Genomic DNA, 22,320 nt, shown 5'->3' on the forward strand with positions numbered 1-22,320 from the left:
GAAGATCCAAGATCCTAGGATCCTGGTGTGCCAAAGGGAACTAACTCTGCCAAGCAAACTTCTGTTCCTTTGACGACTTTTCCATTGGTGTCCCTTTTTCTACAAACCAACCCAGAAGTAATGTTGAAATACTGCCGAATTCATGAATTCAAGCTGATTAGCTGACAAGCTGATTAGCCCTCGAATACTGGACTCTATGAACCTGATTTATCGATGTAAAGAGCAGGAACGCCATGCACTGAGACACACAACTGTGTTCCAGCTATTATTACGATCGGGGCTGCAACCCATAGACGCCATACAGTGCAATATCAAGAGCTCGAAATTCAATACTCCTTATAGCACTTTTGACGATTATACTTTATGACTCAGACAAGATTTAATGTACATCGGGATTTTGTTACTTGTCCGTGCTATGAAAACATGGTAACTTTATCTTACTGAGCCATCGTTCTAGGCGATTTCAAAGTAGGGAAGGTCTTACATAAGACTTGTCTGGCAGGAATATGTGACATAGTGATATGTTACTGTTTGTTTCAGGTTCACAACAGTCTAATATTGAACTACACTACCTTGCATTCTTAAAGGGCGTATGCTAGACATGCACTTTGAAGATTTCTGAAAATATTGTTAATATTGATATTATTTTCCCCTGTTCATGACACTGCTGAGTTTGTTTCAGGAGCTTAATTTGAAGACTGTTTCACACTTCTTCATCAAAGAGTGCGCAAAGATCACTTTATACATGAACATTTTGGTTTTGCTCTCTATGAACGAGTGTATTTCAGACTTCCATGACAACCAAACAAGCAGTTGTCATTCAGGTGACATACTCCCCGGCCGCAAATTATCAAATCAAACTTAAAGAGTAATGAAAGTGAAGGTCGTAGTTTAAGATGAAGTAAAATGTTAACAAAAACATGACCAGCCAATCCTCCCTTGATATCTTGATAGTATTGGAGACAATCAAACGCTCATAATGTGTTACTGCACGTGCAGCCCGTGCAGATGCACACAACATGTGAAACTCAGAAATTTCTGTCACTGTCGAAAGCGTCAACGTCATGAAGCCAATGGAATGGTTCGAGCAGGAATGAGCCAACAACAGGTGGCAGCACATTTCCAATGCCATCGTAACACGATATCTGCATTGGTCAGGCGTTATGATAACACTAATGACGTCGCTGACCACCCACGGTATGGGCGTCCACGACGTAACGACGCCAAGACAGGACAGATGGATTCGGGTGACTCATCTCAGACACAGGTTCAAGACGGCAGTGACCACGTCCAAGACCATTCCCCAGGCCTTCAATGCTCATTCAGTAGCCTCTATGCGTCGTCGATGCACTGCTGTGCTTCAAGCACATGGTGGTCATACCCGTTATTGACTTTGTGACTTCGTCGTGTGACGCCGTACTCGATTTTCGAACTTCTGACGTCATCGTTACGGATATTGTTCTTTCTCTTTCCACATTTTCTTGTGGTCCGATACTTCAGCTTATAAAGTGTCTACATCATTTTGTCTTTTCTGTGTTGTATTCTAATTCTGAAGGAATTTTCTGTGTGCACAGTTTCTTTATGTGGCTAGTTATATTTTCAAGACTCACTTTGACCATGACATGAATGTCATGGTGTATGAAATATGCAAAAATAATAATAGAGAAATTGCTTATCAAAAAACATTCAAGAGAAGTCTTGAACGTCTATGAAGAAAATCCAATGAACCGTTCTTGGGATATCTCGCTGACAATGCATGTTAACATATTGAAAGGTCACCAAACTCGACTAGGTCCTGCACCTTCTCTATATGAAGCCTGGTGTCAATTATGATGAAAATCCAGTGAATGGTTCTTGAGGTATCTCGCAGACAAGCTTAACATGCAGGCTAACATGCTGAAATTTTCAAAGTTTAGTCGTGACCTTGAAAATTATGTGAAGGTCAGCAAAATCGACTGGGCCCTGCGCATTCCCTATATACAGTTTGGTGCCATATTTTTAACAGAACACATCATTTAAATAACGAGAAAACAAATCGAAGCACCACAAAATATTCTAAATTTGGAGGATTTGGAATAAACTTGATACGAGAAAATAGTCAAATTACAGCAATATACAAGAATTAAGGAGAGAAAAATCGAAATTTCGGAAAGACCCCACAATAATTGAAATAACAAATAATGTCGTTTTAAAAAAGTATTTGTGCATCCAAGGTGGGAGCTTTAGACTTTTGTGCTAAGACCAATGATGCCTCATATTACATCGCTAGCTAGTATTTCAGGCCATGGCCTTGAGGTCACCTGCTCTGCACGATCCTTCACTGTCAGGCAACAGTTGGGTTCGCGAAAGGTTCATACATTGGGAAGAGTTATTTATTGAAAATTTCCGTGGTTATGTGTAGTACAACACGAGTGAATCATGCCGATGCTGTTAGTAATATGCGACTTAAAGGATATACTGTAAACAATCTGAAATCAAATCATTATAAAGCATTTAAAAACAAGTTTGTTAAAGAAAATTCTTTACTGCTTAACCAATTATGGCAATTACAATGTATGTTGGTATACACAGCAAAAATATGCAGCTCCTCCACTTCATGTATCACTCTTGCTTGACAACGGTACAAGAATCTGCATCGAAACGTCGCACTGACGAAATAAAGAAGTTGTTATCCATAAAACTTGTTCCATATTGTACGTCTCAACATCTAAAATGCCACTCAAGCAAATGAAGTGTTAACCTACACAAACACGTGACCAATTGGTACAAGAAAAAAGATCGTTCATCATTTCGGTCACTGATGTATCAAATTTGGAAATCCATTAATTTGATATCTGGTTTTGCAGGTTCTTCGTGTGAAAAATGCTTAATTCCAACCATCACGGATCGCTGTGGTAGCCTGATGGTTTAAGCATTCGTTTGATGCCACACACGGATACAATGTATGAAAAATATTTCCTGTCCCTCGCCTTAATATTGCTGTAATATTTGTTAAACCTTACATACCTCTTTAAAATAATCCCACCATCTGCACATTACTGATAGCCCTAAATATGATGCCATTTGTCAAAACATACATGAGTGAGTGAGTTAAGATTTTAAGTCACATCGGCAATATTTCAGCCATATCGTGACTACAAACAAGTTATAATTTTACAATTAATAAAGGTAAATTATAAAAACCTGTCAGCAAAGCACAGTAAAACAACTAGTGTATCACACATTTCAATCTAAAACTAGTAATTAACACTAAAATACTTTAACTATAGAGGACAACACAATATAAAAACAGGCTATGTATTGCCAACAACTGAAGGTAGATCACCATGCCAGGGACCGTGGGGACTTACAGTACTCATCTACCTGCACGGACCCTAGCTGGATTTACACCATCCCTTCAGCCGTTAGCAATTTAGATAAATCTAGCCATAGATTAAAATAACACATATACTACGATTACAAATAGTGGTAGGTTTAAATTTGCTGGGAATGCATTGGGACTTATGTACCCTCTCAGGAGGACAATATTTTTACAATACTTCAACCCCCTTTGAGGGTACAGCCACTAAAAATCTAAGTTACTAATCTAAACTACCAATCATTTAAATATATCTATCTACAGAACCTATTAATCAGAATTCATCAATGAAATCAATTTCTTTTAAAAAAACAATAATTAAATGAGAATTAACAGTAGTAAAAGATCCTTAACTGTTTGCACACTGAAATATTTATCCCTTATGATGGAGAATTCAACACAGTCAATCAAAACATACATGAATTGAAGTGAACAAAGTGTATATGTTTATGCGGACATATATGACAATAATGTTACAGATTATTTAAGAAGTTGTTAAGAATTTGCCTGGAATAATAAAGCAAGTTTGTTTAAAAACATACCAGATAATCTAATACATTTCAAGATGTGTATTGTGCAAAGTGAATAACCAAGGGAAGAAATCTTGACATGATCACAGTGAATAGTGAAAGGAACGGGATTTAAAAACAGACAAACTGTCGCCTTACCAGGATAGGAATACAACGCCTATATGAAACATAAAGAAATTTTATGCCAAAACAATATCTCGTCTAATATGTGCTTTAAATCAAACTGCTGTATCCTTTTAAGAAACCTTACTATGACGTTTCAACGAGTGTTATCCTATGAAAGTAATATTTTCAGCAGTAATAAACCCCAGAGTTCAACAGACAAGGTGTTTCTCCTTTATTGTCGTTGTATCTGGTTTAAAGAGGTATGTATCATCTTTAACAACTTAAGATCTCGTATAAACGAGTGTTATCCCATAAAAGTAACATCTTTAGCTGTAATTAACACCAGTGTTCAGCTCATGCCGACAAACGTTTGATATGAACGTGAAGACAGTGAAAGGTTGTATGCCGAAACATAAACAACTTAACTGCTATCGGAATCTGAAGTGAGAACAGTTATTTTGAACAAAAAGCCAAAAGCCATTCTTCAAACAAATACGACAATAAACAATAAAGTCCGATGCCGTTGTTAAGCAAGGCGACGAGAAAGGAATCGATGCTGAAACGTTGCATAAGAATATAATATAAAAGTTGCCGTCAATACAGTAGCTAGACGTTATCGCTACTCACCATCTTCTAAAATGCCAATAAAAGAGATCAAGAGAATAAACGTTGAATATAAAGAATTAGTAGTCAATTATAATATTTATATTTGTTTTGTTGTTTAACGACTCATTCAGCGATGATCCATATATATTATTACAGTGTGTGAAAATAACCAGACCAGACAACCCAGCGATTAATACCATACACATCAATTTTTCCTATAGGCCACGATAACATGCATCACCCATGTCATCGTGCCTTACCTTTGAAATATTACCAATCTTCAAGGAAAGCGTCTCTCTAACTTGGACATAGCATCGTTTGTCTTTAAATGATTTGGTTAACTCGCATTATCAAAGGCCAGGGAACGTGAAAATGACGTACGTTTCTCTCTTTCTTTAGACAAAGCCAGAGAAATATTCTCAGTAAACTATGATTATAAGGAACCCAAATAAAACACTAATTGTAGTTCGTCATAACCATTGTTCGTTATACGCATTTCGACTAAAATATTTTCACAGGACGAAAACAAATGACACTTGGAATAAAATATACATGAAGTGGCTGGGATCCTAAATGACTACTCGTTGTATTCGTTATAAACGCACACGTTGTTTAATGTAGTTGATATAAAATTTGTATGCAGTTAGTCTTTCTGTGTAATGTCTGGGAAACATAATCAAGATATTAATGTTGTCTGTCTGTTGTTTTAACATTCCGGCTTTTTTGACGGCGGTCGAGACTAATGCACACAATGAAATCAAATATGTTCCATTTGACAAGAGAATTTATTAACTCCAAAGAGTAACCTCTGCAAAAGAATACCTTCTTTAAGTTATGTCCAATCCATGAAAAAAGACGGATTACTTTTTCTAAAATCACAACGCCCAAAACACAAGATTTTTATAGCAAGCTGTTTCAAATACATACCAAACACTCGTTAGCCTTGTATTTCAAAGTTTGCTAATCACATTTGAAACACAATTCTTACTGCCGACATTTTGTTGTAAATATCACACTGACATTATTGTCCGCATAAAAACGCTATGAGATTCATTCCAAGAGTAAACAACTTTCGACGTGACTTTGACATTTGATACATGCACAACCATGACAGATGGAGTAGTTATTTAGTGAATGATCATGTTCACTGTTTGAACTTCTCCAGTAGTTTCATGATGTCTTCACCGAGGAAGCCCAAGCCCGATAGGTACATATGTTTCAGAAAAAAATATATAGTTGCCTGGTATGAAAGAGCATTGCTGCAAAATGTGTGTTTCCAAACAAAATTATTCAAAGTTCTAATTAAAACAACAATGTCAAGTCTCACCCTGCTTATCATGCCATTGACATTTACTTGGTTTCAACTTCTGGCGATGTGGCGTCTTCATCGCGCTCTGTCCTCGTTCTATCGGCATGATTGAAACTGACAGTAGCCAGCGTGCGGCGGACAATACGTTACAGACTTTTACAGTCCATAATTGGCTACTGGATCCTCATTAAACTCTAAAATAAGATGCGTGGTCTGGTACACATAATCGTATTCCCAAAACATTGGGAATATAGAACATTCACGCCAGAGAGCAAAAAGGCGTGAGTATTACAAACAGTGACAAGAGTTTATTAGAAATTGTTTGCGAATGTGCGTGAGAAAATGTGTAAGTTAAAGGTCACATGCAACGTAAAATACCACTTTGCAGATTCTGATACCTTTCGGTGTGGACTTACAGTAACAAATGATCAAAAATGCCAATTCAGCAGTATTCCAGGCATATCAAAGCACACTATGATTATTGCATGACGTAAGTGGTTATGTATCTTTCATCAACTTAAGTACAGTTGATGTACAGTTAAGTACAGATGTAGTTGTGCATTCAGAAAATGTGATTCTTGTATTTAGTCTCTCTTCATCTGATATCGATGGGTCCTCTCCACTAAAGATACCCTAACCAGTGTCAACGGTTGCCGTGGATTACAAGACGGACTTGGTATTTCACGTTATAAATCACGAATGAGGACGCTACGGTATCTGTTTAATTATGGAAATATCTTCATTCCGAGAAAATTACCATAGTTTGAGAAAAACATAAACACAACTGAGATAAATTATCACGAGTGATGTTCCGACAAAGAGAAGTCAGGCATTTTTTCTCAAAGCTCAGTAGCTTGACGGAATACTACAGAAGAAAAGTTGCCCAAGAAACGCACACTCATGTTAGCTCTTGGCAAGGAGCTGTAATACAGAAGAAAGAAGTAATTAGGTTTTCTATGTCACAGCATTACACAGGATATACTGTAATGGACAAAGTGTAAGTGGGATCAGTCCAGATCCTTGAAGTCATACCGTTGCAGAGATGTAGCTTCAGAAGTGCATTCATCAAAGGAATTTACCAGATCTTATCTGGTGATGAAATGCTGTCATGTGTTTTGATTATTGTCATACAGAGTGGTCGCAGTGTGTCAGGATAACATTTCTTAAGGCAATTCTAACAATGATGCCAGGAACACTCGTTTTTGTAGGATGAAAATCGCCGGCGGGATACGATGAAGTACAGTCGGCCATGTCACATTTTGTGATCCTCATGTTGCTTATCACTCAGCATGCGTTATTTCTCTTTTCAAATAGCGCCTATGTGATATTTACATTCAAGAGTGGTCTATGTCCATTAGTAATTCTAGATATTTAGAATATTATGCCTCTCATAAGTCGTTGCTAGAACCAGAATCGTATATCTTAAATTTTCATGAATCTTTGATAAGAGCTTTATGTAAATTAAGAATTGGTTTTCATGATTTCTGTGTAAATAGGGCTCGTAAACATGGTATTTCTACAGAATGTAAAAATGATTTGATCTGTTCTAATTGTACTATAGGCGTTATAGAGGATGAGTTCCATGTCATGTTTGCATGCACCAAGTATCTAAGTTTACGAAAAAAGTATATGCCATTTCTTTCGAACACTGTATTAGAGAAACATTTACTGTCAAATTTGTTAAATTCTAAGAATATTATGATTGATAAGTCTGGAGCAATTTATCTCAAACATGTTTTCACTGTGCGTAGCCATAAATGTAACCATGAATGTAACCATAAGTTCACGTGACTTGCATAGTATTTTGTAACATCAACAACTGTAATGTAGGCCTTAAGGCCAGAATTACCGAATAAACTGAATCTGAATCTGAATCAGCATGCGTTACGGGTTTAAACCCCATGTCTTGCCAGCAGTTTAATACATTTTCTGGGTTATTCATCTATTTTTTCTCTCTCGCCAAATCTTTACAAAATAGCAACAACTTTCAAGGTTAGGTCATTGAATGCCTCAATCTCTAAATAAGGAACATTCATAGCTTGTTATTCTGTGTTGTACGTGTGACGGGTCCAAGACATTATTTGAATGTCGTTGATGGTTTAAGATATATGTCCTAGCATTTCTCCTCTGAAAATCAACAGAATGGCCAGCATTATGATGTAATATAGGAAGATATTTCAAGCACCTCAGTTAATCTTTCCTGAATCAGAGAATGCTAGCAAGAACGAGGTATTGATCGTGTCACATAGTACACAACCTCAAGAGAGATGTTTCATTTAAGAAAAATAATGTTACTTATCATATCAAGTTTTTGGGTAACATGCTTGATTAATGGTTTCTTATACAGTGGAAAGGGATTGAGTTCAACATATCTCATTCAAAAAGGAATCAGTCGTTGCCCAAAAGTCTAGAATGTGTTTTTGTGAATGTTGAACTGGGGTTCCACCTAACAGTGTACTTTAATGTTTCCGATTCCATCAAGCCAATTACTCTCCAAGGGCTATTTTGATTGAGATTGAAGATCTGAATTGTTCATTCTCGTTCCACTGCAAGCACGGCCATTACATTATATTTATGTGCAAATCAAATCTTTATGAGTATTTTAAAGGTCACATGCAACGTAAAACACAACTTTGCAGATTCTGTTACCTTTCGGTATGGACTTACCGAAACAAATCATCAAAAATGCAAATTCAACTTATAAAGTTGAAAAATAACGCGATGAAAAAAACCGCGCGAAATCGGAGTTCAAACGATTCACTAATTTTCCCCCAGCGCTTGGGGAAAAAGTGGTTTCAACAGTTGGGCTGCGCTGCGCTGGGCTGCACTCATAGCACATGCGCGGTGAAATATGTTCGCGCAGCTTGGAAGCGGGTTGTCCGGTGAATACTCGGTGAAGGCTTTGGTGTGAGCTATTTTTCTAATGTTTTGTTGATATTTCACAGGCGCGAGCTTTTTATATGTTATGACAGTAGATTACCGGTTTAACTGTTTAGATAATTTCATTTGTCTATTTAACCACACGTTCTTCTTACCGAGTCACTTTCTCGATTCGATACTTAAAAGCAATGTCATTATTTAGCGTTGACAGAATTTCTAACTGTGATATAGATATGTCGTTGTCACAGACAAAACTCAATGTCTGTTTTATTGACACCCATGTGTCTGCCTGCCTGTCTGCTAATGACAATATTCAATACACAACTTCGATCACTGACCACATTCTGTCACATTATGTAATTAGACAGACAGGCAGGTGTGATACTTGAACACTTGACATGTTATGATGTCTGTTGATTGCAAAATGTTATACACAAAAAATGAGGGTTTACTCCCAAAAGTCATACATCCCAATTGTCAGACAAATCAATCAGGCGTGACTGTGATTACAACCTAGTCTTACCCACTGATATAATGAACCTGTCCCATACACTAACGAGATGGTTTCACATTTGTACAGAAATACTTTGATCAGGGCGCTACGACTGTCGTAAGTCTATGTTAAAGTATGGAAGTTACGATCAAATTAGTTTATGATATGCTAATGTATTACGATAATTGTGGTTCTGATAACTATGTTTCATCTTTGCGTAATTTATTATTTCATATGGATTTGGTTATGTTTGGTTATTTCAAGGTGTTGGTAATGAATCCCATGTTCTTCAAATGTTTAAACAAGTTGCAGTTGACATGTATATGGCATGGAATAGTACAATTGAAGAAAGTTCAAGGTATAAGCTGTACAGACAATTTAAAAGCCTTTTAGACCCAGAAAAATATTTAACTTTGTTAACAAAGAAGGAACACAGAAATAATCTTACTAGGGTAAGAGATTTTGCATGCATGTTTTTACGATGTTCACTTTGATCAAAACAAGATTATAGATTTTGCATGCTTGTTTTTACGATGTTCCCTTTGATCAAAACAGGATTATAGATTTTTTATGTTTTTGAGTTTTCATTAACCTAATGTAGTTACTTCGATTCCTTCCTAACATTGTTTTTCCAACATAAACAATATAAAATAAAGGTTCAAGATTTCTTATGATAAACTGTTATTTTGATATTGATATATTGATTTTGATTGGCATATGATGTTTCATGTACTAAATCTCATCTGAGCCCACAAGCTGTTTTGTACACATATAGTATGACCAGAAATTATTGAGAATTTTAGGAATACGTTTAATTGGATTTCTAGTATAAACAACCTTGACCAGCTATCAAGTGCTTGGTTTCATTCAAAAGAGACAACTCCGTTAATCCTTTTTCATTAGTTTGTGAAGAGTTATCCCCCTTTGTTTACTTGCTAGCAGACGACATTTTCAGTGATCCTCAGTATGGATGATTTAGAGAAGAGGAAGTTGATTTTAGAGTATTATAACAAAGACATCAGATCAGCTAAAGTGATTTCAAGTAGAACAAGCATCCCTTTGTCCACTGTTTATCTTGTTTTGAAAATATTGCAAATGGATATAGCACTGAGCACCAGGGAGGCGCAGGTAGGCCCAGAAAATGGACTGTCGGTGACAGGAGGCGGCTTGGTATTTTTGTTTCTAAAAACAAACGAAGGAGTTTAGAAAACTTAAGGCTAGATATGATTGATAGAGGAACTGTGGCTGTCTGTAAGGAGACAATTAGAACTGAGCTGCATGCAATGGGTTGGCAGAAAAGTCGAGGAATTCCATCACCGATCATGAAACCTGAACAAAAGGTGCGAAGGTTGAACTGGTGCTTACAGCATAGAAATTTTAACTGGGACAATGTGATTTTCTCAGATGAAAGTTCTGTGTGGCTGTTTCTTAATACACTGAAATTCTGGACCAAACAAACTGAAAAACCTTTGTATCAGCGCCCAAAGTACAGTCCGAAATTTAACGTGTGGGGTGGCATATCTGTGTTAGGGGCAACGCCCCTCTGTGTATTTGAAGGGAATATGAACAGTGAGCGGTACACAGATATTTTCAAGGGACTTTACTTCCATCTGCTCACTTGTTCTATGGAAAAAAAAATTCAAGCAGGACAACGACCCAAAACATCGTTCAAAGCATTCACAGGCCTGGTTTCGGACCCAAAATATGACATTATTAGATTGGCCAAGCTATAGCCCTGACCTAACTCCAATAGAAAATGTTTGGGGACTTATGAAGGAAAGAGTCAATAAGAAAAATCTGACAAATATTGCTGAAATGAAAGAAGAGGTGGTCCGATATTGGGACAGCATGGACCACGACTTTCTAACTTCTTTGATCAGTAGTATGCCCCGCCGCATTGAAGCCTGCATTGCTGCCCATGGTGACTTGACAAAATACTAACTGTTAACCTGTCTTTGAATCTGGAGTTATGTTCTGCTAATATTCACATTTAATACGTGAGTAATGAGTGAAAAAAATATAAAATTACAATCTTTAAATTCTCAATAATTCCTGTTTGTACTGTATTCCTCTATATGCTTGGATTCATCGTATTGGGAACAATAAATATACACACACACACACACACACACACACACACCCCAAAAACAAAACAAAAACAAACAACAACAACAAACAAAACAAAACAAAAATCCCGAAAACAAAACAAACAATATAAAATAAGGTCATAATCTCTTTTCTTTGTGTTTGGATTAGTACATTTGGACTAGTCCATTAATTAACGAAGGTAACAGTGTAGTGAATCTCAGTGCAAGCAACCATAACCTTTGTTGTTTTAACTTTTGGGACGTCTTACTTGTGCGAGGACAGCAAAATGAGCATGTATTTACAAAACCCAACATCTCTATATATACACACACAATGAGCCGTGTGGGCATCTGCAAATGAACCAGCCGTTACACTTGAGTGCTCACCCACTCGCTCTGACTGGGTTCGGTATCCCGGATGCTTCGTTTCTTGGGAAGTAAACCCAAGTACAAAATATTGCACTTTTGATTTGCGATTGTACGCTTAGAATTTTGTTTAAATGTTTTTAATAATCAGCAATGTATATTATATGTCATAAATAAGTGATAATTGTGTTTTAATTATGTTTGATGTTTTTGTTGCATGTGGCCTTTAACATTTTGTTTGCATGTTTCAGATACAGGTTACAGAGCCAGTATGATACTAATGTAAGCTGCTTGTTGTATATGCAATCATACGATGATTTATATTGCTCTTTGCTGAAGAGCCGTTATGATACAGCTATAGCTGCTGTATGTGCAGTCACGCGATAATGTATATTGCTCCGGAATATTGTTGAGTGCAGCGCTAAACCAGAAACCAACTAACCGACATAGCAGCTCACCATAAATCATACAAGGCTGACAACCATATTCCTCATTCTACTATTGGTACCAAGATACTGAACCAACAGGACTGACCATGATCTGGACGCCTATATGAGTAAGCTCACCTTGGCAAGTCAATCATATCAGTTTGGTTCATACCGCGATTTGAGAATGAAACTTTGACAGCCCCCAGTATCCTTGGTTCCGATTAGATCATGGACTGTATAGGGTCCATTATGAGAGTATAACATCCGGCCAAGACCTCTAGCTGTAAGAACAGTCCTGCTCTCACGCAATCCAACTGCACAAATAAATATCCAGTTAGAGGAGTGGAGGTTGGTCACTTGTCAGCTGGAAATTGTCGTGTTGGGGCGGTATGTAGACAAACCAATTTTACATTGTGACGAATCGCAGACAAACAGAAACAGCTCAGAATCATCTGAACATAACGATGCTAATTACAGTCCTACTCAGGTCAGTCACTTCAATTATACAAGCATCTCAACTGATAATGCCGAGACGTGTGTGTATTTGGAAGCCAATAAATTATCTACTCTATCCGCTGTGTCAGTAAACTAAGCCAACGGATGGTAGACATGTGATACTGAACACATTCTTAGTATATGGGCTGTCAGGACCACATAAGATGACAGTGTTCAGCGCTTGGAGGCCTCTCGTGTGACACGATGTGATACCGACGCATCCTCAGACAGTTTCATTGGCTTGGTTAAAGTCTGAATGAGATGTAAGCTGAATGGTAGGCCCTATTGCAGAACTACACGACTCCTAATAATTGACGGAGAAACAAGTAGCAAGGTTGTCAGATTCGTTAGAAGGAGATGGCTGAAGAGGAATGGTCTGAATGCAAACGGAGGCGAATAGACAGTTTCTGACCCATTGGTTTGTAGCGTATGAATGTATGTAAACAGTCTAGGTGACAGTGGAATGGTGACTGTGGGGTGTGAAGAAAGACCCTCTAGAGGGTCAGAGGGTCACAAGACAATATTGATGGAAGTGGTCATGGAAGATGTGGCTTTGAGTAGTTAGGTTAGTAACGGTGTAAGTGTAAGAATCTACCCCGAAAGGTGGGTCTATGCAATAAACATAAAGTCTTGTGCTTCATTATTGACTCCTCTTGAACTTCAAGAATGTTGATCAAACAACGATTTCAAACTGTTAGGTCTTCGTTAAGTAAGGGACAGTTGAACCAATAGTTTGCACCTTAATATTAGATAGAAAATTACATATTATAATCCAAAGAAAATCCTGGAGTTTCACATCAAAGCAAACATTTATCTGAATTGCGTGATTGACAGTGGAAAGTGTTTCATATTAGGAACATGTATATATATCGTTAAATTCCGAGGCCTCATATCTAACCGACCTGTGAAGGTCTGGGTTAGAATATTGATCTTCAGTAACCCATGCTTGTCGTAAGAGGCGACTAATGGGATCGGGTGGTCAGGCTCGTTGACTTGGTTGACACATGTCGTCGGTTCCCAATTACGCAGATCGATGCTCACTGGATTGTTTGGTCCAGACACGATTATTTGCAGACCGCCGCCATATAGCTGGAATATTGCTGTGTGCGGCGTAAAAGTAAACTCACTCACTCATATCTAACCGACCTTAAATTCGTACATCTGTGAAGGGAAATAGCGCGATGACAAATTAAAAACATTTCTGAAAAAAGATATTCGTAAACGTTCGTCTAAAATCATGTTTTCGATGCCATCACTTCTTTTGTTCACCATCAGGTTCACAAAAATTGCAGAATATAATAACGATTTATGAATATTCAGCAGTACTAATTTCAAGTTTTATGGTTATGTTCGACATTGAACCACAAATATCGTGTTGCATTTCATTACACGTACGAAACAAACATGGCGTACATAGTCCATTCTGTGCATAAAACGGTTTATGCCCGGAGTGGCCCTTAACACAGTGGTCCCTGAGTTTTCACGCCTGTTAACAACCCATCCCAGAGTGGCCCCTGAACACTTAAGTGTTCCCTACTGGCCTCTCTTAATCCAATCAGCTTAAGTACCAATAGTGTTGGACTAATCACGGAGGCGTGATGCTTTGAATGAGCTCTGAGCACCAAGATGAAAAAGCACCACAACAAACCAAAGAGTGTTTTACGATACATACATTTACATTCTTCATGTCCATGGCTTAACATATACATATCAATACATCCTCACTTGGAGAAGGGAGCAACACGTCAAAACACATTTCAGTTGAGCAACGATCCACGATCTAAGAAATAGGAAGCCATGTCCCTCTCACAGAACAGAACAGAAGAGAACTTTATTACACACAGGCCGATACCCTCGGCATATGAAGTACAAATGACAATAAATGATAATATTATGGCGGGATAGTAGTTGGCCGAAAGATTTGACAATTTGCATGAGATATTTACAGAATTTTTTTCATAGCAGATATCTTTTTACATGCAAACAGTAGCAGATTAACTCTTTGTTTTGACAAGTAAATAAGTTGTTCCACACTGGCCCCCACGTACACACCTTCCTAACGAGTTGTAATGGAGTGGACCCTGAATTTGGTTATTACGTAATAGCCAGAGAGGCCACTCTGGGAATAGACCTATAAAATATTGCTATTTTGATACCAACAAATTTTACAACGCTTACATATAGAAACCTTGGCGAAAGTTGGCGAACTTCTAATTCTACAAGTGTTTCATTTTCATTAATATGACAACAGAAAAACAAAAATTAAGGTCGCAAAATCTATTTTCTAAAGGTCACAGACAGGGGTTGTCTGCTAATAATCTTTCGATATCGAATATTAACAGCAAATTTGGAGATATCTCACGTGTCAAACTCAGATTTAACACAAATCTTAATTAGATTGAAGACATTTCACTGGGATGACAGCTGAATCAGCCGTGAAGGGTAAATCACTCACCTATATGAGTAAACCAGCTGCACAAATGTGTGATTTTAATACATTAGTCCAGTAGGAGGCTCAGAAAAAAGAGTTTGTTCAACACCTTCTACATAAAAGGTCTGCCTACACAGTTTGATCCAGGAGAGCCTACTGAACATTTCTAGGTACTATGTAATCCCAAATTATAGTGTAGGTAAAAAAGTTAGGAGTAATTCTTTGGTCCTACCCCTATAGCAAAATGCAGGCAAATGTTCGAGAGAAGGTGCAACATTGTGTCCCAGGACTTTCTTTGTAGTGAGCATCTTCATTATCATTATATGATTTTGTGAAGTTTATTTGAAGATTATGCAAAATCACTTAATTCTATGACACCAAATAAATACAGATGAGGAAAAAAATGTAATTTATTGAAAAAAACTTGTATTCTTGAAAAAAAATTGTGAAAACCACCAACATTTTAATCTTCAATATTCTGTTTAGTTATCAAATGAAAATATAATGTATATCGCTACAATTGCAATTGAAAAGGATGATAGTAACAATATAATACACCGAATTGCAAGAAAATGTGTAATATATTAACCAAAACACATTTCTTAATAATAGTTTAGAAGCAAGTTTAAAAAACTCAATCATATTTTGAGAACAGGATAAATATTCTCAAAAAAATGAAAATATTTGTCTTAGCATTTTTAAAAGCTTTTAACAATGCATGTTTGTCACAATCTGATATGTCTCTGGAAATAGATATAAATGTGAATAATGACTGGTCCCTTGCCTTGCCTGGACCATGACAAATATGATGGAACACTGTCAGTTCATCACGTTACAGGCTCAAAGCAGATGATCACAAGGCTGAACAGAATGGGTCACTGTACTTCATACGATCAAGCTGAAATCATAGACACTTGTCTTGCTGAGGAAATTCCTACCGACATCATACCTGGTGTCTTTGTTCAAGAGGCTGCAGATGACTTTACTGAAGAGAGACTTGATGGAAAACACACATCATATGCTACAACCATGTTTCTATACCAGAAAAGTCAGTTGGGTCCAACAGCCCCACGCATGGTATATGGTGATCACTCTCAGAGGAAACGGACTTTTCAGTCTACAAGAATGTGCAAGATCATGCGGGAGTTTAACACCCACGGCAAACGCACACTCAGTTATGTGAGGCAAGCAGAAAATGTATGGTTCACTGATACTGAAGATTTACTTCTATCAAGCTGCAGTTTGAATCTGGCATGGGCATTTGCCACATGTGTCCAACAAAAATGTGATGCTGAACTTACTCCAGTTAAAGCAGAGTAGCAGGTTGTGCCAAGCTGGAGTGGTGTCCATGCTATGGTACACTCAACTGTTCCTACACATACCAACGTTGTTATCGTCCGATGATTGATGGCGCTTCCACAGCGTTCAGCACTGTGTATACATTAATGAAGTCAGTTCGACCATGATATCCAGCCTTCAGCAGCATGACAGTGCCATTACATTTGACTTTGCAATCTATGTAAAAGCCGAAGAAATCCAAAGTCACCTTCCAGAAAAAAATTCTGACACTGTCATACACATGGGTGGGTTCCACATTGCAACCAACTTCCTCAAACTCTTGGGTATAGACATGAAGAATCAGTTATCCAGATCTTCTCATTGAAAGTGGTGTTTATACAAGTGGACCAGTCACTGCCCTTCTGAATGGAAAGTTCCACAATCAGGGAATTCAGCCCTTTTTTATTTACAATGGCAAACATTTGTAAGCTGGCTGATTAACAAGGGGAAACGTGTTGTTAATGAACAATCCAGTGTTGACAAGACTATTGGCCATCAAAGATGCTGCAAAGGAAGGTCATGACTTTTCAAGAATCAGTTCTGAAGCTTGTAGATGAAATCCAAACAGTCATTCTCCAGTTTACCACTTCCCGGAATCACATGTAAACAAAGAGCCAAACATATGCATTTTGGGATTATTACATTCCAGTAGTTTAGCTAACGCTTCGGTTCATCAAGGCGGAGATGACAGGTATATGGGCACTACACCTATCATCCACTGCTGCACTGTCTCCATATTTCTTTGCTATGGACAGACAGAACAACTCAAGATGGTTACCAGTGTGCCTTTCGGACATGAACCTCCTATCAGAGAGACATTCAGACTTGCATAAAGAGTTCATAAATGGTACCATGCAATCAGCCGATCTTGTCAACCGTTTGCCCAGATATGGACAGATATGGCACTTGAGCAAACTGTGAATTTGGAGACAAAGCACATGGGGTCATAACTGGAATAACTAAAAAAACAGAAGTAGTAGAACGATGGTTTCAAACATGTCTTGAACATGCAGTGACTGCGGGTACACACAAGGAGTCAGCTCAAAATAGATTTAAGCGGGATGAAGATGATGTCCAGCAGTTAATTACATGCTTGACATCAGGGGTGATGACAAATCTGTTATCATTTCATGATGTATCTGGTGACACAATGCCTCTTATCAACATTGCTACTGGAGTTGTGATGCTTCAGGACACTTTAGACAGTTTGATACAAGCGTATACCTGTCCAACAACTCCAATTCCCAGACAGTGACAGAAGTACATCAGCAACCCTAAAAACAAACAAAGAGAACCTCTATGATTTCTTGTCAGAAACCTGGACACGTATTGGCCAAGACAACATCACAGCCACTGAGCAATTAGTCTTGGGTGGTGGCTTAAGTGATGGAAAAAAGAGCTGTACTGATAACAAAGGGTCATTATGAGGATGCCCAGTATCTGACATCAAGTAGACACCCGGCCCCTCTTACATGCCAAACATGCTTCTTCTGAAAACCAAAGGATTGTGATTCGGTTACCAGATACAGATGTTGTTATGTTTTGTACGTTTCCCTTTACTGATCTCGAGTGTCAAGAACTTCGGTTCCATACAGGCATTATAGACAAGCTGAGGTTTGTACCTGTTCATTCTCTTTGCTCAAGAATCAAGATCAAACGTTTGCAAAGTTCTAGGTGCATCACTGCATGCACTAACCGGATGTGACTCAACCAGTCCACTGTCAGGACTAGGAAAGAAAAAGGCATTGCCATTTCTACTGAACAGTTATGTTCACCAAATCAGATTAGTACAGCTTGGCGAATCCCTTGAGTTAGGGGAAGAATTAGCTTTGTGAGGAATTCATTTGCGGTCTCCATACAGTTGATGACAGGGCTGGCAAGAAGGCAGATGGTGTCAGGTACTGGCTTTACTGTAAGAAGCAACTCAACAATGAAAGATTACCGCCAACCTCAAACAGCCTTATCCAGCACGTGAAACGAGCAAACAACCAAGTCTCTGTCTGGAAAAGGGCATTGCAAGCCATGCATGATCTTCCTTCTGTTGATGGCCATGGTTGAGAGACAAAATATGGTTTAATTCAGCCTGTGTTGGTGACAAAGCATCCCCCTCTCGAAGGACTGTTGGAATTGACATTCTGCAATTGTAAACGGTCAGCATGCCGCACAACAACATGTGCATGCAGTGCCATTGAACTATCTTGCACTGGTGCTTGTTTCTGAAGATGAGTGTTATAATCCAAGTACAAGGGATGGGTGATTTTGATAGAGAACAGAGTCCAGTTATTCAGATGTCTTACAATGAGAAAGGAACGCTATGTTAAACACGTGTACACTTTGTCTCTATATATTTATAGAATAAATGTGCAGATACCTTACCAGATGCGACGCAATTCCAAATATTCATAAAAGAATTGGACTCTGACCCTAAGTTTACTACTGATGTTAAACCTTTAGATTGCTAATTTCCTGTTTATGCGTTAAAAATGTGCATTGCCATTAACATATTGTAAAATGCATGAACAAAACATTATATGTCAATGAAGTACTTCGTTGTTAAGCCATATATTTCGTTGATAAAAAATAGGTGGTGAGGGGCGACCATTATGTAAAATGTCTATTATGACAAACAGATATTACGTCTTGACTGGATTTATATAAAGGAATTATTAAAACACTCAAATACACTAAGTGTGTTCAGTTGTATGTGTGAATTACACATATAAAAGCAATCATAGGTCATAATTAGTATCTACCATGCACTTTTCAGTATGGTTAATTTGCCAAATGTCAGACATTTTGAAAAATGGCCGTCACGGCTGCCTTTTGTCTTATATAGTAATTGTCTACAACTAGAAATCTTTCTTGGTCACTGAAGTAATTCTGTACTTTGTTTAATAATGCTGTGACACATGTAAAATTTATTACAGATGCTGCATCTATCTCACTATGCAGATGTATCTATTAAATGAACATAGTTTTTACAATGGGTACCTTCCATTAAAATGCCTTTAACTTTTTACCTACACTATAATTTGGGATTACATAGAACCTAGAAATGTTCAGTAGGCTCTCCTGTGTCTGACATAAGCAATGTTGTATGTCTCAAGATAGAGAAAAACATTGTCATTAAACATAAAGAAATCATCATACTAGGAATGTATGCCCCTCGTGCCATCTCGACATTTTATGTTACAGTCGATAAATCCAACCCCATCGACAAGCTAGATGAATGGCTCACTCAACACTGTGACTCGAACGCAGAAGTTATTATCTGTGGGGACTTGAACGCCAGAGTTGGTAGTGGTAACAGCCCACCTGAGACATTTGACACTGAACGATTTGACAGAAGTGCCTTCCCGGATGAAGATCCTGTGCTACTGGGCCAGAGACACTCATGCAACAATGTTATAAACTCGTTTGGTCGTAAGCTTTTAGACCTATGTTTTGCACACAATCTGTACTTGTTTAATGGACGAACAAATGGAGATTGGGATGGCAATTTCACTTATATTTCAAACCAAGGATGTAGTGTAATTGATTTTTTCATTAGTTCTGTTGATGTACATCAAATCTGTAAATACATACACATTGATACTCGTGTTGAGTCGAAACATATGCCAGTGAGTTTACATTCAAAGTGTACTACTGAAGTGACAGACAATGATGCTAACTGTAAACATGAACAATTACAAGATGAGTTTAGATATAGGTGGGATGATAACAAGGCTGATGCATATTTACAAGCTCTAAGTTGTCTGTGGAGGAATGAAGAACTCAAAGATCATATAGAGAACGATGTTAATTATGAAGTCGATGAATTTGTATCTGTCATTCTTGGAGCTGCTGATTGTATGAAAAAGCCTCTTGGAAACAAAAATATCGTCAATAATTCATTCTATAACCATCATTGTAAATCTGCTAAAAGAGAAGCAAGACGTGCTTTGAGAAGACTCAGAAAACATAAATCAAACGAAACAAGAAGCACGTATTGCAAACTAAGGAATGACTATAAAAATATATGTAGAAAGTCCAAGGCCATGTTTAAGCTCAAAAGGAGAAACAGATTAAATACAACATTATCGGACCCAAAATCATTTTGGAAAGAGCTCTGATCCATCTCTGGAGGAAATCACCTCATATCAATAAAGATGTGTGGCTAAATCATTTTAACACAGTTTTTAATAGACTTGTGCTCAGTGATACAGTAACTTGGGAATGTCAAGATGATAAGGATTGTGTTGATGATATTGATGCAACTATTCTTGAATGTGAGTTCACTGATTCTGAAATTATATCAGCCTTAGATCATCTAAAAAGAGGTAAATCTCCAGGTAATGACTGTATAATTGTAGAAATGCTTACATGTTCTACACATATTATTTTACCATTTCTTAGAAAACTCTTTAATACATTGTTTCAAAAAAGGTGTTTTCCCTGAAAACTGGACTAAAGCAATAATAATTCCTATACATAAAAAGGGTGACCGAAGTAATCCCGATAATTACAGAGTGATTTCCCCTTTAAGTGTACTCAGCAAAAAATATACACGGATTCTTCATACCAGACTTACAACTTGGGCTACGATAAGAGATAAAATACCTGAATTTCAAGCCGGTTTTAGAAAAGAGTATTCTACAACTGATCATGTTTTCACCTTAAATGCAATAATTCAGAAATGCTTATCAAGAAAAAAGAAGAAATTATATGTTGCCTTCGTAGATTTTAAGAAAGCTTTTGATTCCGTCTCACGATATAAACTTTGGTACTGTCTTCAAAACTCTGGATTAAATGGCAAAATGTTGGCTGCAATAAAAAGTATATATGTATCTGTTACAGCATGTGTAAGATGCAATGATAATGTTTATACAGATTATTTTGATTGCCCAGTCGGTCTAAGACAAGGGTGTATTTTAAGTCCACTTCTTTTTTCATTTTTTATTGGTGAACTGTGTACTGATATTGTAGAAAGTGGTAAATTTGGTGTACAGCTGTTTCCTGATTTTTTTAGAGATATTGCTATTACTTTTTGCAGATGATGTCATTCTCATATCTGACGTTGCTTCGGGACTACAAAAACAATTGAATATCTTAGAATCATATTCTGATAAATGGGGACTTGACGTTAACCTCGATAAAACCAATATTGTTGTTTTTAGAAGGGGTGGGCGATTATCAGCTAAAGAAATATGGTATCATAAAGACTCTGTTATTGACGTTGTGAATTCATATAGATATCTTGGTATTATATTTTCATCCACGTTTAAAATGAATAAATGTACAGACGATCTAGCACTGAGAGGAAAAAAGAGCATTGTTACAAATACTATATAACTTTACGAAAGATTGATGTGGTTGATCCTAGGGTATTCTTTAAAATATTTGATTCACAAATTCAACCAATTTTACTTTATGGTGCGGAAGTATGGGGGATTAGCCGCTATGAGAATATTGAAAAAGTTCATTTGCTTGCATGTAAGAGGCTTCTAAATGTAGGATTACAAACGCCTAATGTTATAACATATGGTGAATGTGGACGATATCCTTTGTATATAAATGCCTTATGTCGAGTTATTAAATATTGGCTAAAGCTTACAGAAATGCACTCTGGTAGAATACCAAAAAAATCATATGGCATGTCAGTATATTTAGATAACATTAGGCAAAATAATTATGCTTCTCATATTCGTAATATACTTTTTTCACATGGATTTGGCTTTGTATGGTTAGCACAAAGTGTAGGCAATAAGGTTGATTTTCTTAGATGTTTTAAAGATGTATGTGCAAATATGTTCTACCAATCTTGGCATTGTACTCTCGACAACAGTTCACGCTACAATTTGTATAGAGAATGTAAGTGTTTACTAGAACCGGAAAAATATTTAAGTGTTATACAT

General features: G+C 37.3%; 1 long non-coding RNA gene across 1 annotated transcript; it reads right to left on the reverse strand.

Annotated features, from left to right (window-relative positions):
• Positions 1-7,631: 7,631 nt before the first annotated feature.
• On the reverse strand, positions 7,632-21,973 carry LOC124289364. Its single transcript, XR_006901679.1, has 4 exons — positions 21,962-21,973; positions 20,070-20,071; positions 12,217-12,223; positions 7,632-7,777 (listed from the first exon to the last, which is right to left on the reverse strand). It is a non-coding gene; the product is annotated as an uncharacterized LOC124289364 (long non-coding RNA).
• Positions 21,974-22,320: the final 347 nt, after the last annotated feature.

This window comes from Haliotis rubra, unplaced genomic scaffold (assembly GCF_003918875.1).
Source record: "Haliotis rubra isolate DU_JTF1 unplaced genomic scaffold, ASM391887v1 Scf44, whole genome shotgun sequence".
In the NCBI taxonomy this organism is placed as follows: domain Eukaryota; kingdom Metazoa; phylum Mollusca; class Gastropoda; order Lepetellida; family Haliotidae; genus Haliotis; species Haliotis rubra.